Source organism: Pinus tabuliformis, chromosome 9, assembly GCF_031772625.1.
Source record: "Pinus tabuliformis cultivar Carrire ecotype Pingquan chromosome 9, CPIR1, whole genome shotgun sequence".
NCBI lineage: Eukaryota > Viridiplantae > Streptophyta > Pinopsida > Pinales > Pinaceae > Pinus > Pinus tabuliformis.
In genome coordinates, this window is record NC_142307.1 from 1,432,277,469 (window position 1) to 1,432,294,736 (window position 17,268).

Below are 17,268 nucleotides of genomic sequence, written 5' to 3' on the forward strand. Positions count from 1 at the left end.
AAGACTGAGAGATAGGTTCATCTCAATGCATTTGTGCAGTACCTTACCTAAGTTGGACAAAGCCTCCTCGAAATCACCCCCATAAGGTGTGAAATCATCCATATAGATTTCTACCACATCATGGACCAACTCAACAAAGATACTCAGGACTGCTCTTTGAAAGGTGGCAGGAGCATTGCATAGGTAAAAGGAAGGACCCGACAGGCAAAGTTCCCCAAGGACAAGTGAAGGTGGTTTTATCCTGGTCTTCCAGGCTAATCTGGATTTGGTTGTACCTGCTGAATCCATCTAAGAAAGAGAAAAGCTTTTTTCCTTCTAGGCCATCTAGCACTTGGTCAATGAAAGGTAGAGGGAAATGGACCTTCTTTGTGGCTATGTTCAGTTCCCTGTAATTGAAACAAATCCTCCACTTACCATTTTTCTTGGGAACCCACACCAGAGGGGAGACCCACTCAATGTCAAAGATAGGATAAATGAAACCTGCATGTAGCAATTTTTGCAGTTCTTCTTTGACTATATCTTTAAGAGATGGATTCATCCTCATTTGGGGTTATCGGACTGGCTTGCAACCTTCCTTGATATAAATATGGTGGGTACACATTGAGGGGTGTACTCCCTTCATTTCTTTGTAACTCCAAGCAAAGGCATCTAGATGTTCCTTTAGCATGTTGGACAACTTCCCCTCTTGGAGAACAGAAAGAGATGGATTGATTTTCAAAGTTTTCTCAGGGCCAAATTCTATGGTTTTGACACAAAGAGGGTTGGAATCGGCCATGTACAAATCAATTGGATGGTTGTTCTGGGTTTCCTTTACTACTTCTTCTAGGGATAATGTACTAGGAGTTGGACTTTGGAGCAGGTGTTCAATCAAATTGTCTTCATCCTGTTATCCTCCTCCGATGGTTGTTTCTAAGGTATACAGTTGGGAAGTATAAACTTCATCTTCTTTCTCCTGTTCCAGCCATAAAGGTAAATCATGTTCTAGAGATGGATGAGCAGGAGTGTATAGGACTAACTACTTGGACATATGCCCATTCTTGATGGTCATATTCCCAGCTCTGCAGCTCATGTAAGCATCGAAAGTGGCCAACTAGGGCCTCCCAAGGATGAGAGGGCAACCAATAAGCTTAGACTTAGACTGGAGAGCTAGGAAATCTACATAGTACTCCCAAGAGTCAATGGAGACCATCACATCCTCCACAATCTCCTTAGGGGTCACTGTGGAGCGGTCTGCAAGTTGCAAGACTGTTGTGGTCTTTCTCAATGAACCTTGGAGGTTGAGCTTGAGCATGGTGTCGATCAAAGTGTGTGGGACAATGGTGCCATTGATGTGCACATCTACTACAGGGCTTCCAAGGTCCAAATACTTTGGACAGACTACCTGCCCCATCATTAAGTCGGACAGTTGTCTGATGACATTAATGGTAGGGGCATATCTTTTTTGCCTTCCTAGATTCTTGAAACAATTATCCTTAATAAACTTGTTTTAAATAGGTACATCCTTGATGGCTTGGAGAAGTGGAATCTTGACACATAGGTTTTTCAATTCTCCTAGAAGTTCAATCTCTTCTAGGGTAGGCTGGGGTGGTTGAGTTAATCTCTTAGGAAAGGGTGGATTTACTTTAAGAATGCTTTCCTCTTTCTCTTCTTCAACCTCCTTAGGTGGAGGTGGAGGTTGGTTATCTGGGAGAACTCTCCCAGATCTCAAGTTAATTTCTTGGATCTCCATAGCATAAGCTGGATATGATGTCTCTCCACTGCATACTTGTTGTGCCTGTCTATTATTCGGGTTTGGATTTGACTGGGTAGGCATCTAGGGTAGTTTCGGTGGAGCAAAGTGTAACATCTGTGGTTGGGCAGGTGGTGAAGGCAATAAAGCTGGAACATTGTTGTACTGGGGCCTCCACCCCTGGGGTGGTGCATTCCACTGAGGTTGTGGTAGAGCATATGATTGAAATGACTGGTTGGCTGGCTAGGAATGATACTGAGATGCAAAGGACCAAGGAGGAGGTGTAGATCAGGAAGGATGAGCAGGGGGTCCCCAACAAGGTATGGATGTTCTCTAGTTGGGGTTATAATATGCATGGGATGTCCCTTGCATGCCTTGCTGGTATGGCCTAGGTCCATGAGGTCTCCTTTGGTTTATGTAACAGAGATACTCAGTGACCCCTTCAGCTCCTTGATATACAACTTTGAGTCTAGGCAAAGAAGTGTGCTTGTTTGTGGAGTGGTTTTCATCATAGACTGAGCAAATTTCAATAGAATTCAATGGACATTCATTCCTAGGGTGCCTCCTGGTTCATCTAGGATAGAAAATGGCCAAGGCTCTCTCGACTTCCTCCTACTTTCTCCTAATTTTCATCGTATCCATTTGCAAGGCAAGGGTTTGCAACATCTCACTCTTGAAATCTTCCAGCATGTTTCCAATTTCACCCTTGATGGATGAATTGGAAGAGGATGTACTAACCATAGGTTGACTTCCCCTACCCTTTTTCTTAGCTGCCCTATAATGGTTTCTGAAGACAGTCTTGATATCCTCATAGGGTAACTAGTATATATCTCCTCCTGTTAGCAAGTGTAGGGTATCCAAAAGGTCTTCCCTTACTCCTCTAAGCAGGACCAACTTCAGTGACTCAAGGCTAAGTGTGCACTTGGCCCTTTTGTAACTAATTTGGAACATTTCTTCATAATCTTCTAGGGATTCATCATTACCTAAGGTCATCCTAAAAATTTCTTCTTTAGTATCCTTAGACGTATAGTAGTCTCGATACTTATTGTTGAAGGCTTGCTGCATTTGAGCCCAAGTTGTGATGCTATCCCCAGGTAAACCCATGAACCATCGCAGAGCTGCATCCTTGAGGGTAGATGGAAATATTTTCAACTTCTGCTCATCATCTGTATAGTCATAGGTTTGGCATATAACAACAAACTCAAATAGTAAAGTGTCGAGGTGTTTTGTGGTCAAGCCATGGAAATGAGGAAGGGCAGAGGAGCTTATATTTTTCATCTTAGTGTCCCCATCGGTTTCCTTGATGGGGAAGGCACCCTCAACTCTCTCTCTATTCCCTCTGTCATTTCTATTTTCAACCATTGGCTCAGTAGGAATGGGTTCTTCTTCTTCCCCTGTTCAACCATTGGCTCAGTAGGAATGGGTTCTTCTTCTTCCCCTGTAGCTTCTTCAAATATGTCTAGTTGCTCAACTAAGGGTTCCTCCAGTTCACAGCCAGTGAAGAAGAGGGAAGGTTAGCCGTTGGATGAAATGGGAGTATTTGGCAAAAATTTCCCTAAGGTATCCCTATTCCTACGAGGCATGAAAGGAAATGTTTTTGGTTTGGCTTTGTGATTTTTTCAAATTTTGAAAGTGCTTTGCTGAATTTGCAGATTGAATGAAAACTACTAACTGAATATAAAACTAATTGTTGAATTGAAACATAACTTACAGAATTAAAATCGCAGACTGAATGAGAACTACTAACTGAATGAAAAGATTAGCTACTTGCTCGAAATCTAACTTGCATAATGGAAAGGAAAGCAAAGAATGCAGAATGAGAAGAAAAATAAATTACTTTTGCATAAATGAACTTAATGGCAGAATAGTAGAAACAAGAAGTAGAAGAAAGAAAACAGTAATCACATATTACTTAGACACCTCCCCAACAATGGCGCCAAAAGGTGATGAGCACCAGTATTGCAGCAAGAATGCTGCAACTCCTGGAGCTACCAACTTTACTTTATCAACTCGGGGTTCATACAAACTTGGAGGTGACAGTGTTGTATACACAAGTAAAAGTGATGGTTCTACCTTTTGTCACTGTTCAGCTGGTGAGAGACCACTAGGGTTTGCAAGCCAGACTTCTATGGATTTAGAAGAATCTTGGTTCCTTGATGAAAGAAAGAGAAATCTACTCTAAGAGAGAGATGATCTACTACAATAATGAAAGAGATTGAAATTCAATGCTAGGGCACATCATTTCCTAATTAACTGCTAAGAGCTATGCTTTGCAATGATGCTAAATTAACATGAACAAAATGATACTATCCTAAGCATGGAAGCTAAGAACATCAAACACAACTGCTATGCATGTAAAGGACTGTAAGAAATCTGTTTTGTCTTTTTATGCTTTTCATGAAAAGTCAAGTGTGCAAACTAATCTCTGTTGGTGATGTGGAAAGTGGTTTAGGGTTGCTGATGCATGGATCGAAGGTTTGGGGGACCTTGGGAGGCTTCCTAGAGGTTTTCCCTCAATTCGGCCTCAAAATAGGCTACTACAGGAAAACCTACGGGATGTACTAGAAACCTAGAGGATGTAGCCGTGAGAAAAATGATGGGTGTTGGCGGTGATGAAAAGCTTTGGGAAGGTGGTTGATGGGTGGAATGGAGTGAAGAGAGGCCTAGGATCACTCAGAACCCAAAACCAAGTTTATGAGATGGTTGGATTCGGTCAAAATGCTTGAGGAAATTTCTATGTAAAATGATGAAATTGGTGAAGGTTTTGATGAAAACGAGGAATGCCTATGGGGTAATGAAGTTGGAAGGTGGTTTATTGCTATGAGATCTCTATCTACTTCTAAAGTGCCTTCTCTGCATCAAACATGTGTAATTTCCAAAAATTCATGTAAACAAGAAGAATTCTCATGGACTAGAAAAGCAGAATTTAATGAACTAACTATCTACCTTATGCATGAAGAAATTGTTGAATAACATGGAGTCATGGATGAGATCTACTGCAAGAATGAAGATAGAAGAGATGGCAATGAAATCCTACTTTGCAAAATTGATCAAATGCTAGCTTAAGTACAAAAAATTCTAAATATCATGAAGGAAATGGAAATCTGTCTTTTTGGGCTGCATAAGGGTCTTTTCCTCAAATCCTGATCCTAGAAGGAAGAAGTGAGGCCAAGACACCCACTGATAGTTTTGTGGAGACTCTTTTATCCCTTCTAGCCTACTACTGAAGTAAGGCATAAATGAAAGCAAACTAATAAAAAATTAATCAAATCTACACTACTTGTAATGAAATACTTCTAACAACAGTTTAACCATGAATCTATGAAACTAAGCTAAGCATAAAGATACAAGAAGAGGAGTCTTTGCTGCTAGGGTTGGGCCCTAACCTAAGAGCTTCATCCCTCTGAATTAACTCAGTACTGAATCAAGAACATACTCATTCCTATTGCCAAAATAGAAAATTACATCAAAAAGTCTTCCACAAGTCTAGAGCTCGAAAATAGCTAGAGTTTTACCAAAAAAAATCAAATCCTAATGAGGCTCTAGGCCTCTCTACTTATACAACTGAAGTCTCCAATGAATTCCTTAAATTTAGGGAGGTTCGACTCCCAAACTTGAGATGAACTACTCCTTGTCTATCACTTGCTCGGCTACCTTCTAATCTTCATGGCTTGGCTGCTTGCACTCTGAGTTGATGGGATTAATGAAGGAATATTCGAATGGGGAATAAGTAAATGAGGAGGATTACCTCCTACAATATCTCTCCGTTGTCCCTTTCGAGTTTCAAACCTTAGTCTTTGCCAAATTCCTTGATTTTCTCTTCTAAACCTACATTCAATGCAGATTAGTCCACTAGGCATAATATCTCACTTTAACTCATCTCATTAAACAAAATATAATCAAAACATGTAATAAGTAGTGAGAAAAGTTGGTTTGACTAAGTTAGGAGGTGAATTAAGGCCCATATAATTACCCAATAATGACGCTCATCACCAACCAGGGCCATAATTCATATTGTAGTGGAAATAGCTCATGCTCTGAAACTAAGCAATAAAGAAAGTTAAAATGTAGTGGAAGCACTTTGGGCTTGATGAAAATTCATGGGAGATGGATGATTAGATGCGAGCATTATATCCTTCTTTATTTTCTATTTGAAGAAAATGATATATATGTGTGTGTGTGTGTTTCATTGTAAATAATGCATCAAGTTGTGTTATAAAGCTCCAATAAGAACACTGAGGATGGTGTTCCCCCTAAGGGAGGGTTTTGTAATAGCCCCAAGTTGATTTTCCATGTAAATGGTGTTGGAAATTGTAACTAGGTTTAGTCTTCATTTGATGTATTTGAGTCACCACGAAATGTACTTGTTAAAAGAATAAAGAAAATAATTTTTATTATTGTAACAATGACTTATTAAAGCACGAGTTTCATTCTTGGGTCATCATTATATTAGTCAAAGTCCCCATTGTGGACTCCTAGGATTAATATTGAGTTTATAGAGTCATTGTAAATTCAAAGAGACCCTTATTGGGATTTTGAATCATATAAAAAGGTTTACTATTGAGTCAAATATGATTTATGAATCCTCCACACCAATTCATCCTATAAGAGATCAAGTTAGCCTAAGGACACTTATTCGACCTCACATGGAGCCTATAAATATAAGCTGCTCGAATTCATTTGGAGCGTCACAACTCAAGGTAGTTCAATATCTCAAGAGTAGTTGGGAAGTGCGAAGTTTGAAGTCGGGAAGCCAAAGGAAGTGCGTTTGGGGAAGTCTAAGGAGAAGAATAAAAACAAAATTTTGGTGCCTCTTTCTCTTTGTTACGTGCCCTAGATTGGGAGATTGAAGTCTTCCAAGTTTCACTGATGCGGGAAGCTACATGATGCCAGATGCTGCTGCCTATTCAAAGTTGTTGGAAAGAGGTAGAAAATTTGGGAGGCTGAATTGGTGTGGAGGGAAGGTCTAGTCTTTGTCTAGGGTGAAGAGTCTCAAAGAATACTATTGAAAGGAATAATTTTCTTGACTGGGTTTTCCCCTCGAGGGGGGGTTTTCCCTAGCATAGTGCCTATATCTTGTGTATAATTTTTTTTGATCTTCATACACACATAATATGGTAATTTCTTGATGAAAGATAAGATAATAAAGAATTAAAAGAATCCACCACACTCACAAGTAATTATCAAGAAAGGAGAATCAATCTCTAATATAACTGCTTTGATTTTCCAACACGGTATCAGAGCTAAGGTTAGGAAGAGTTGAAGATCACTTTGTTTGAATGGAATATCCCTCTTTGATGAACTACATAAGAATGGGTATCAACAATATTGGAATCTGGATCAAGAAGGTCATCTACTACTTATTCAACAAGGTCAAAAGTAAGGGATTCTTGGCTACTCTTATAGCTTCTCTTAATGATGACAATGCATGGATCATTGAGGTGGAGCATCGAGACACATGACAGGACAAAGTAAACAAATTCATACACTATCAAAGGAGCCATCTTCTCATGCAGTGAAATTGGGTGGCAACAAAAGCTATGTTGTTAGAGGCCTGGGACCAACATCGTTGAAGCTCGATAATTGATTAAAGTTGCAGCTCAACAACATTCTATATGTTCTAGGTTTGAAAAAGAATTTGCTTTCTATTTCTTGTTTAGAAGATAAAGGGGAAATAATTTATTTTGTTGATGGAAAAGTATTGGTTTGGGGAAAAGAATCTAACATTGATAAAGTTAGGGTTATGGGAGTTTGTGAAGGAAGTATTTATAGAGTCATTACACCACCTCCTCAATCATTGGTTCATATGGAAATAAGTCCCATTGAGTTGTGGCATAGCAGGTATGGTCATCTACATTATAAGGTCATCCCAACTCTTAGTCAACTGGTTCATGATATGAAGTTAGATCATGAAGGTTTGTGCAAGGGATTCTCTTTGGGAAAACATACAAGAAAGCCATTTCATAATAGTGAAACTAGGTCTAAAGAGATATTAGACCTCATCCATTCTGATGTGTGTGGGCCCATGTCTAAAAAATCACTTGGAGGTCATCTATACTATGTGACATTCATTAATGATCATTCTAGAAAGACATGGCTCTACCTCCTCAAAACAAAAGATGAATTATTTGATAATTTCAAGGAGTTTAGGGTTGCAGTGGAAACCCTAACCGAAAGAAAGATAAAAACTCAGAGGTCTGACAATGGTGGGGAATATAATTCTAAGGAGTTGATTGCATATTTTAAGGAAGCATGTATTAAGAGGGAGCTCATTTCTCCCTATTATCCCAAAAAAAATGGATTGGCTGAAAGGAAGAAAAGTTCAATTGAAGAAGGCATTCAAACTATGCTCCTTGATCAATACCTCCCAAAGTTCTTATGGGGAGAAGCAGCGATGACAACCGTTTACATTCAAATAGAATCCCTCATAAGAGTCTTGATAATACAACACCTGAAGAAGTATTCACATGAAATAAGTTGAGTGAAAGAAGTTGGACTCTACAAGTATCAAGGGAATATTCACCGGATATAGTCTCTCTTCAAAAGAATATAGAATCTACATCAAGGAGGGAAGATATATTGAAGTAAGCAAGGATGTCATAGTTGATGAAAATCAAGCATACAAGAAATCAAAGGATATTCTTATTGATTTTTATGATGAATAAGTTCCCATATTTGAAGAAGAATAAGTTCATCATGAAAACTCTACTACAAATATTATATAAGAAGGACCAAGTGAGCGTATTCAATCAGTGGTCATCCCAACCAAAAGGAAGAGGCCAAATTGGTTTAAAGCTACATTGGAAGATGTTGAAGGACATGGAGTTGCGAAAGGAACCTTCAGGGAAAGAAAGAGACCAAAGAGATATTTTGGTTATGTTGCATATATGACGAAATTTATTGAAGTCGAAGCATCTACATTCAAGGAAGTTGCGCATCAAGAGGTTTGGAAGAAAACAATGAAGGAAGAATATCAATCCATCATGAAGAATGGGGTTTGGGAAACCATTCCTAGACCTAGTGACAAATCAATTGTCACATATAAATGGATCTATAAGATCAAACATATAGTTGATGGAAGTATAGACAAATATAAAGCAAGATTCATTACAAGGGGTTTCTCTCAAAAGGAAAGCATTGATTACGAAGAAACCTTTGCGCCTATAGCAAGGTACACTACCATTAGATCGTTGGTTTTATTGGCTGCTATAGTGGGGTGGAATATTATACTTCAGACTTCTGTGGTTAATTTCTACTGAGTTGAATTTCGGAATTTCCATAGTAGTAATCATATCCATTAAATGGATGTGAAGACCACATTTCTGAATGGGACCATTGATGAGGAAGTGTACATCGAACAACCCAAAGGCTTTGAAGTTAATAGTAGGGAATCTCATGTTTGGAGACTTAAGAAGGCCATATATGGTTTGAATCAAGCACCTAGGGCATAGTATGCACATAATGAATGATGAGCCTGTCATTATTCTACTATATGTGGATGATTTATTCATCACTGGTGTGGAGCGAAGAATTCAAGAATGCAAGAAGATGTAGGAAGCTGAATTTGAAATGAAGGATCGAGGATTGATGCACTATTACCTAGGTCTAGAAGTATGGTAGAGACCAGGGGAGATATACTTGGGGCAAGGAAAGTACATCATCAAGTTGTTGCAGAAATTTGGGATAATGGATTCCAAGCCAATGACTACTCCTATGATCACTAATCTCAAGAAATTTAGGGACTTTGAATCTAGTCTTGTGGATCATACCTCCTATCAATAGTTGGTGGGTTCCCGAATGTATTTGTTAAATACTAGGCCAGATATTTGTTTTGCAGTAAAAATTCTCAGTCAGTTTCAATTGGAGCCCCATCATGGTCACTAGATAGCTGCTAAACATATATTGAGGTATATTCGTGGCACTATATATCATTGCCTAAAGTATGATAGTAAGGAAGACAAGGTAATTAGCTTCAGATACTCTGATTGGCGTGGTAGTGAGACCTATTGAAGGAGAACTATCGGAGGATGTTTTAGTTTGGGAGTTGCTATGATCTCATGGATGGGTAGGAAAAAAGATCCTGTTGCATTGAGTAGTGTCGAGGTAGAATATGTGGCTTCATGTGAATTAGGAAAGGAGGTTGTTTGGTTAAGGTAGCTTCTGATAGAATTGTTCGAGAAGTCTATGGGTCCTACTGTGATTGATTGTGACAAAAAAAGTTGTATCAAGATGTCTGGATATCTCATGTTTCATTCGAGAATGAATCATATCAATAACAAGTTCCACTTTATTAGTAACTTGGTGCATGATGGGATCATGAAGTTGGAGTATGTCTTGACAGATGAATAGGTAGAAGACATACTAACAAAGGCTCTTCCTAATAAGAAGTTTGAGTATCTGAGAAACCTACTGAGTTTGGTAGACATTGCTGATTGTATTGATGATAAGGAAATGGAAGATATTTGTTGAGGCTTTGTGAGTGAAGCATTTCCTGAGAGGACATCTGGCCAAAACTTTGTGTTGATCTCTAGGTCCCAAAGTAGGGAGGGTGGCATGGGTTGTAGAGCTATGGCCATGGAAACACACCTAGGTCCATGGGTTGGTGGTTAGCAAGTAAGCCTGATGGTACCTAGAGGGGTTGAATGCTTGAGTCCACCTTATTCCCATGTGGATATATTTCCCTAGCCAGGAATCTAGTCTGTGGCATTGCGGTTCCTAAATTATTGAGAGACCAATGGATAGATTTCCTTGGTCAGGAATCTAGTCCATCGAATTATGGTGCTGAAAGTTATTCATTGTTCATATAGTTTGAGATCTTCTATTGTATTTGTATATGATGAATACCTCCCTCGTTAAGAGGGAGTGTTGGGAGTTGTACCTAGTTTTGGTCTTCATTTGATGCATTTGACTCATCATGAAATGTACTTGTCAAAAGAATAAAAATATATCTTTTATTATTATAACAATGACTTATTAAATCATGGGTTTCATGCTTGGGTCATCGTTATATTAGTCAAAGTCCCCATTGTGGACTCCTAGGATTAATATTGAGTTTATAGAGTCATTGTACATTTAAAGACACCCTTCTTGGGATTTTGAATCATGTAAAAAGGTTTACTATTGAGTCAAATATGATTTATCTATCCTCCACACCAATTGACCTGAAGAGATCAAGTCAGCCTAAGGACATTTATTTGACCTCACATTGAACCTATAAATAAAAGCTAGTCAAAGTCATTTGGAGCATCACAACTCAAGCTAGTTTGATATCTCAAGAGTAGTTGGGAAGTGTCAAGTCTGAAGTTAGGAAGCCAAAGGAAGTGCGAGTTTGGGGAAGTCTAAGGAGAAGAATAAAATCAAATTTTTGGTGCATATATCTCTCTTTTTTGTGCCCTAGATTGGGAGATCGAAGTCTTCCAAGTTTCACTGATGTCGAAAGTTGCCTGATTCTGGAAGCTGCTACCTATTCAAACTTGCTGGAAAGAGGTCAAAGATCTAGGAGGTTAACTTGGTGTGGAGGGAAGGTCTAGTCTTTGTCTAGGGTGAATAGTCTCAAAGAATACTATTGAAAGGAAGATTTTTCTTGACTGGATTTTCCCCTCGAGGGGGGTTTTTCCCTAACATGGTGCCTACATCTTGTGTCTCTTGTTTTGTGATCTTCATACACACATAATATGGTAATTTCTTGATGAAAGACAAGATAATAAATAATTAAAAGAAGCCAACACACTCACAAATAATTATCAAGAAAGGAGAATCAAACCCTAATATAACTGCTTTGATTTTTCAACAAATGGAAGAACATTATAAAGCAAAAAAAAAGACCAAGGTCATAGGACACTTGTTCCAAGGTGAATGGAGGGAAAAACATTAAAGGGGGTATCACTTGTGGCTAATTAATGGCTATGAAAATTGGCATTGGCATTGGCAAAAGGAAATAAATGGAAATTTAATAAAAAAAAACAAAGGAAATGAGGAGAAAATGAGGATGAAGAGACAAGAATATGCATGTAATGGAAATTATAGAGAAAATATAAGAAAATGAAAGAAAAGAGGAAAGGAAAAGGAAGAGACATCAGACATGACTGATAAAAAGGCATTTGAGAAACAATTGACAAATTTTGATCATTTTTAGCTTTGGACAACTTGAGTTTTGGAAGGAATAAAGCTCTAATAGGAGAGAGGAAGAGCACTTGGACACAAAAAAGCAAAGGAAAAGTAAAGGACAAGCAAAGGAAAGAAAGGGAGTGCAAGGATAATATTGGAAGAGAAGCTACAAAAGGAAGATTTTGTAGGTAACAAGTTGCATGTGTTATTTGAATGTATGGTGCATGCATTTGGTTTACATGATTACCTTGTTCTCATTGACATGGTATTTTCTTAGATTGACAGTGGTTACAACCTTTCCTTTTCATTTCCTAGATACCCATGGTGTGATCAGATTAATTCTTAGTTGAGCTTTGCATTTCTGAAAGATTTTAGATCCAGGTGAGGTCGTCTCAAGAAAATCCCAAGGGTTTGGGGTGGAGATGGTTTTCTATGGGAAGTCCTTGACAGGTGGGTGGATACCAGAAAATTCCTCTAGGTATGGTGAATAAATTTGGATGCATCCAAGCTTGTGTTGGTCTAGTGATTTCTGTACCAGTTTAGGTGAAGTCACTATGGTTGAGGGATGAGGTGGTTTAACATCTGGATGCCTCGATTGGTTTTGTTTTGGTTTATCCCACGAGATCCCACATTCATGCTTGTAATATCGAACAAGGGTGATTGGCCAAAAGAGAGATTTGGTTCAGCCTAATCTATGGTCTGGTGGTACGTGGATGTCCCTGACTTGGTTGGAATTTGCATATGTTATTATGTGTTGATTATTATTGAGATTAATAAGCATAAGTTCTGATTTTATGTATTATTTTATGAATTCTTTTTTATGGTTCTAATCTAGTTAAATGTTGGTTACATGCATGGTATATTTGTCATAATATGATGTGCTCTAGTTATGGATCCATTCCATGGTTTCATGTGTTCTTAGTTATCTTGTATGAATGCATGAGTGAATGTGTGTTATTCTATCTAGTAATAGAGGGTAGCAAGCCTTCCTGATGATTCTATGATGAACTTAATGAATTCATGCATTCATGACCTACAGGTACCTTTTCTACTAAGTGTTTATCTAAATGATTTTCATGTATTTGATAAGTATGAGTAGGATTAAGGCCAAGAATAGTAAATGAATACTCCTACAGGCTATAGGTTAATGACAGAGTTTTGAAATATTCAGGGCAGTTCTAAGTAGTTGGCCTAGAGCTAGCCTTGAAAATGTGGAACACAACTTTTGGTTGCAGTCTCTCAAATGAAAAATTTCAGTTGTAGCCGCATGTAGGGCAACCTGTGCATGTGGTTGGAGCCTTCTAGCCACATGGATAGCTTGTAATGCATGTGACTAACTATGTGGTGAGTGAAAAAGGTATATCTAGTTCAAGAAAAGTTGATTAGTAGATGTTGATTGACATTTGGGTGATCTGGTGTTCTTGGAGGTTGCAGTGAAGATTAAAGGTAGTAGGCCCTACTTCCATAACTGGAACTTGGATGTCGAGTCATGCATAGTAACTCTCGGCTCATTTTTACCCTATAGAGCTTATAAACACGGGTAAATGTGGGGTGTGGTGTTACAGTTGCTCTTTAACTAGTTTGACATTATCAACTTTAACACTGAGAACCTCCATTTTAATGCTTCTCATAGTCTCCTCTTGATCTTTGTTTTCCTGCTTACTCCTTCCATGACCATTTGATTTCTTCCTTACATCCCCCACAATCATATGCTCTACTGTCACCTCTCCTTTTGGACTATTAGTGTTCGACATATCTCATATTTCTTCAATTCTCATAGTTTTTGTTGTCTTCCTGACCTGTACTCTTCTTCCAGAGACATTCTACAAAATTATTTCATAATTCAAAACTCTAACACTACTGATGTGTTCTACTTGTCAGTAACTTTTTGTAGACTATTTTATTGCACAATTTTGACACTCGAGTGGAAAGTTATGGAGTTGAACATAAATTCTTATTTGCAAACTCTTATAGCTTTCTTTTAATTTCGAGAAAATTTCTACTATCAAATTGAGTTTCTATTTGCCCACATGTGTTTTTCTTGAAATTCCGTTTCTTTTTACTACTCATAAACCAAATTTTGACTTCTGAGTGCAAAAATATGTCCCTTGGAATTTTTGTCTCTCTCGTTGCTTCTTGTCACATGTGGCAGACTTATAATAAAAACTCATTTAATTCTGAAATTAAACCTTTAATTCTTAACACCTTACTTTCTTTATTCCTATTAAACAAAAAATCATACTTTAAAAACGTGACCAACATGTTATCGGCACCTCTCCACTTATCACGTGGGCCTTTCTCGTCGTTACTCCACATGGTACCCTTATAACATTACTACGAAGGGTCTACCATGCACTCGTGTACTTACGATCTTCAAAACTGCATATATATGTATATACATTTCCATTTTATAAATAATTATATGTAAAATTTGATGAGACTATATATATATATATCCATATATATATCTAAAATGCACACTTATACTCACATACATATATAAGATTCTAGTCAACCATATACCCATGCATCCTTCGCCCACAAAACTATACAAGAATGAATGCATTCTTAGTATATATGCATTCTTAGTATATATAAAAAACCACACGCTCGCATTGTACGAATCTTATATATATATATATATATATATATGAATGTATGACTGACTAATCCATATACACATAGGTTATATTTAAACTTAGCTTATAATATAAGCAAGAAAAATAGATATAATCTTTGAAATTTTTCTAACGCGTAGAAGAAAATGAATAATTCATGCATGTGGGTGTCCATATGTGAATTGGTTTTCTGCGTGTTACCTGCCCGACATTACAATCAACTTTGGCGCCGATGGAATTGATTGCAGATTGGCATGCAATGACCTCAATACATATCTCAATAAAGCGTGCAAATATTGTCTCTTCTACAATGTACCAATAACCGAAGTCACATTTCAGAGTGTCCTTTACGATTTTCAATGGCGTATCTAAAAATTTGATCTGTGAAATATTGTATTTATTAGTCTTTCATTGTTTTAGCTTTCGAGGGACTTTGTTTTTATAGGTTAGCCTATTCAATCCCGATTTATTTGAGTTTCTTTTATTCTAAAAGAACTATTTTCATAAAATTGTGAAGCTTTCAACTATTTTTTTTAATGAAGCTTGGAAGTTTTCTTTATTGTTTTACAGGTGATAAAAATGCCTCAATATTGTGAGAAATACTATGACGAATCTATGAGTACAGGTACTTCCACTGTTTAAAATTTAGAGTTTGAATTAAAAAAAATACTTTCCCTTGGGTCTTCTTATTGGCGATTCGGTTAATGTTTGTTAATCCTCTCATATCACTGTACATATATTTGCTTCTATTTTGTATTATGACTCGTGACAACGATTTTATTTTATTTTGTAACACTCCATTTGGGTTTTTTCCAGAGGAAAAAAAACAGAACCATTCTTTATTAAAAATGAGGAAGAGTTTTACATCTGCTTGGATTAAATGCAGTTTATTAGTATTACTCAACAATGAACCTTGAAGACCAAAATCCATCCAAAAAACAAAACAGAGCAGCTCTGAAAGAGCATGGTAGCAAGCATACTTAGATGGTATCAAAACTAAAAAGGAAAGCAAAGATAGCCATCAAACCATACAAAAGGCCTAGGAGAGACCACCAGAGATAGAAAAACCTTACCAAAAACCACCTATGAAAATTTGAAAAAGCCCTGCCTGCATAATGAACCATCAACAAAGTACTCAAAATAGAAAAAATTAGGAGAAAGAGACAAGCCTTGTTTGGAGAGGGTGTCAACAACGAGATTCTGTTCATAGTAGATATGGTGAAAGGAGATGTCAGAAAAGGTTGCCTTCAGATCCCTGATACAGATCATCCAATTGGAGAGGGAGGAGACCCCAAGGGTGGAGTGGCCCGAAATCCATTGAATCAAAGTAAGGGAATCCCCAAAGATTGAAATCTGCTCGATGCCCAACCATAAGGAACATTGTAAGGCACCCCATAAAGCAATCATCTCAGCCCTGATGTTGTCTCCCCTACCACCAGACCAACAGAACCTATAATGTGAAGAGGGGTCAATTCTCAGGAAAGCACCACAACCACATATGCCTCCCGAGGAAGCCCCATCAAAAAAACATATGGGAAAGATGCCAGACAAATCAAGCATGGAAATAGAATGGGAGGAGGCCTTTGGCAACCAAGGACCAATTTCCATGAAGAAGGCAACAATTTTTAAGGCAACCTGATATGAGTCAGAGAATTTTCCTTCAAAGATAAGATCATTCCGAGCCCTCCATATCCCCCATAGTACATATAATGGAACATACCTGTAAGCAGGTGCATTTTGAGCCCAAGTCATAAGGCAGGCCACAATTGAAGAGTCATCTCAAGTGACAGAAACACCCAACAAAAGAGAAACCTCCAGCCAAACAACAGAAGCAAAGGGACAATGTAAAAATAAGTGGGAGCAGTCCTCAAAAGCTGATTTGCATAGAATGCACCTGCCAGGGCCAATGAAACCCTTCTTCAACAAGATATCCCAGGTGAGAATGCGGTTATAGACTGTAAGCCAAGAAAAACATTTGATCTTCAATGGAGTGTCCCAACCCCACATGCTAGCAGACCAATCAGAATAAGGTAAAGAGTGAATGGAGGAGGAAATGTAATAATATACTTCTTTGACGGAGATTCAACCATTTAGTATCCGACCACCCCATACCAAAAGGTCTATGTTTTGTGATAGAGTGATCCCAGCTTGACATAGAAGATAGCAGTAAGACTCCCATTCCCCTTCCAAATGCTGAGGGAGGCCCAAATTCCAAGCATGAGGCTAGGAGGGAGAGGCCAGGGGGAAGGGCTACACCCTAGCTAGATTGTCAAGTGTGAAGATTCCTTTCTTATTTAAAAAGTGAATACAATAAACAAAGAGAATATGGGAACCAGAAAGGCCCCTTAGAGCATCCATCCCAACGTAAATGCTCTGGCCATTACCCACCAACCAGCAAAGATTACTACAAAACCACGAAATCACATGTTTGAAGCTTCTCAAGATGATAGATGAACGGGGATTGATTGGCACACCTACAACCACCCATTCCTCCAACCCAGGATAGGGAAGATATTTGCTGAAAATTATTCTTTGCTAGAAAGCTATTTCTTTGAAGGCCCTCCATAGATTGGATGACAGAAGAGGAATGTTAAATCTTCGAGAGTCCCGAACACCCCATCCCCCCAACTGAATGAGCCTACAAATCATGTTTGGGTGAGTGAAATGGATCTTGCAATTGGGTCCAGTTCCAGACCATAGGAATTTGTAAATAAGAGCATCAATATTGTTAATGGTTTCATTGGGAATATAGAATAGATGCATCTAGTAGACCGAGATACTTTGCAGAACAACGTTGATCATGGTGACCTTGCC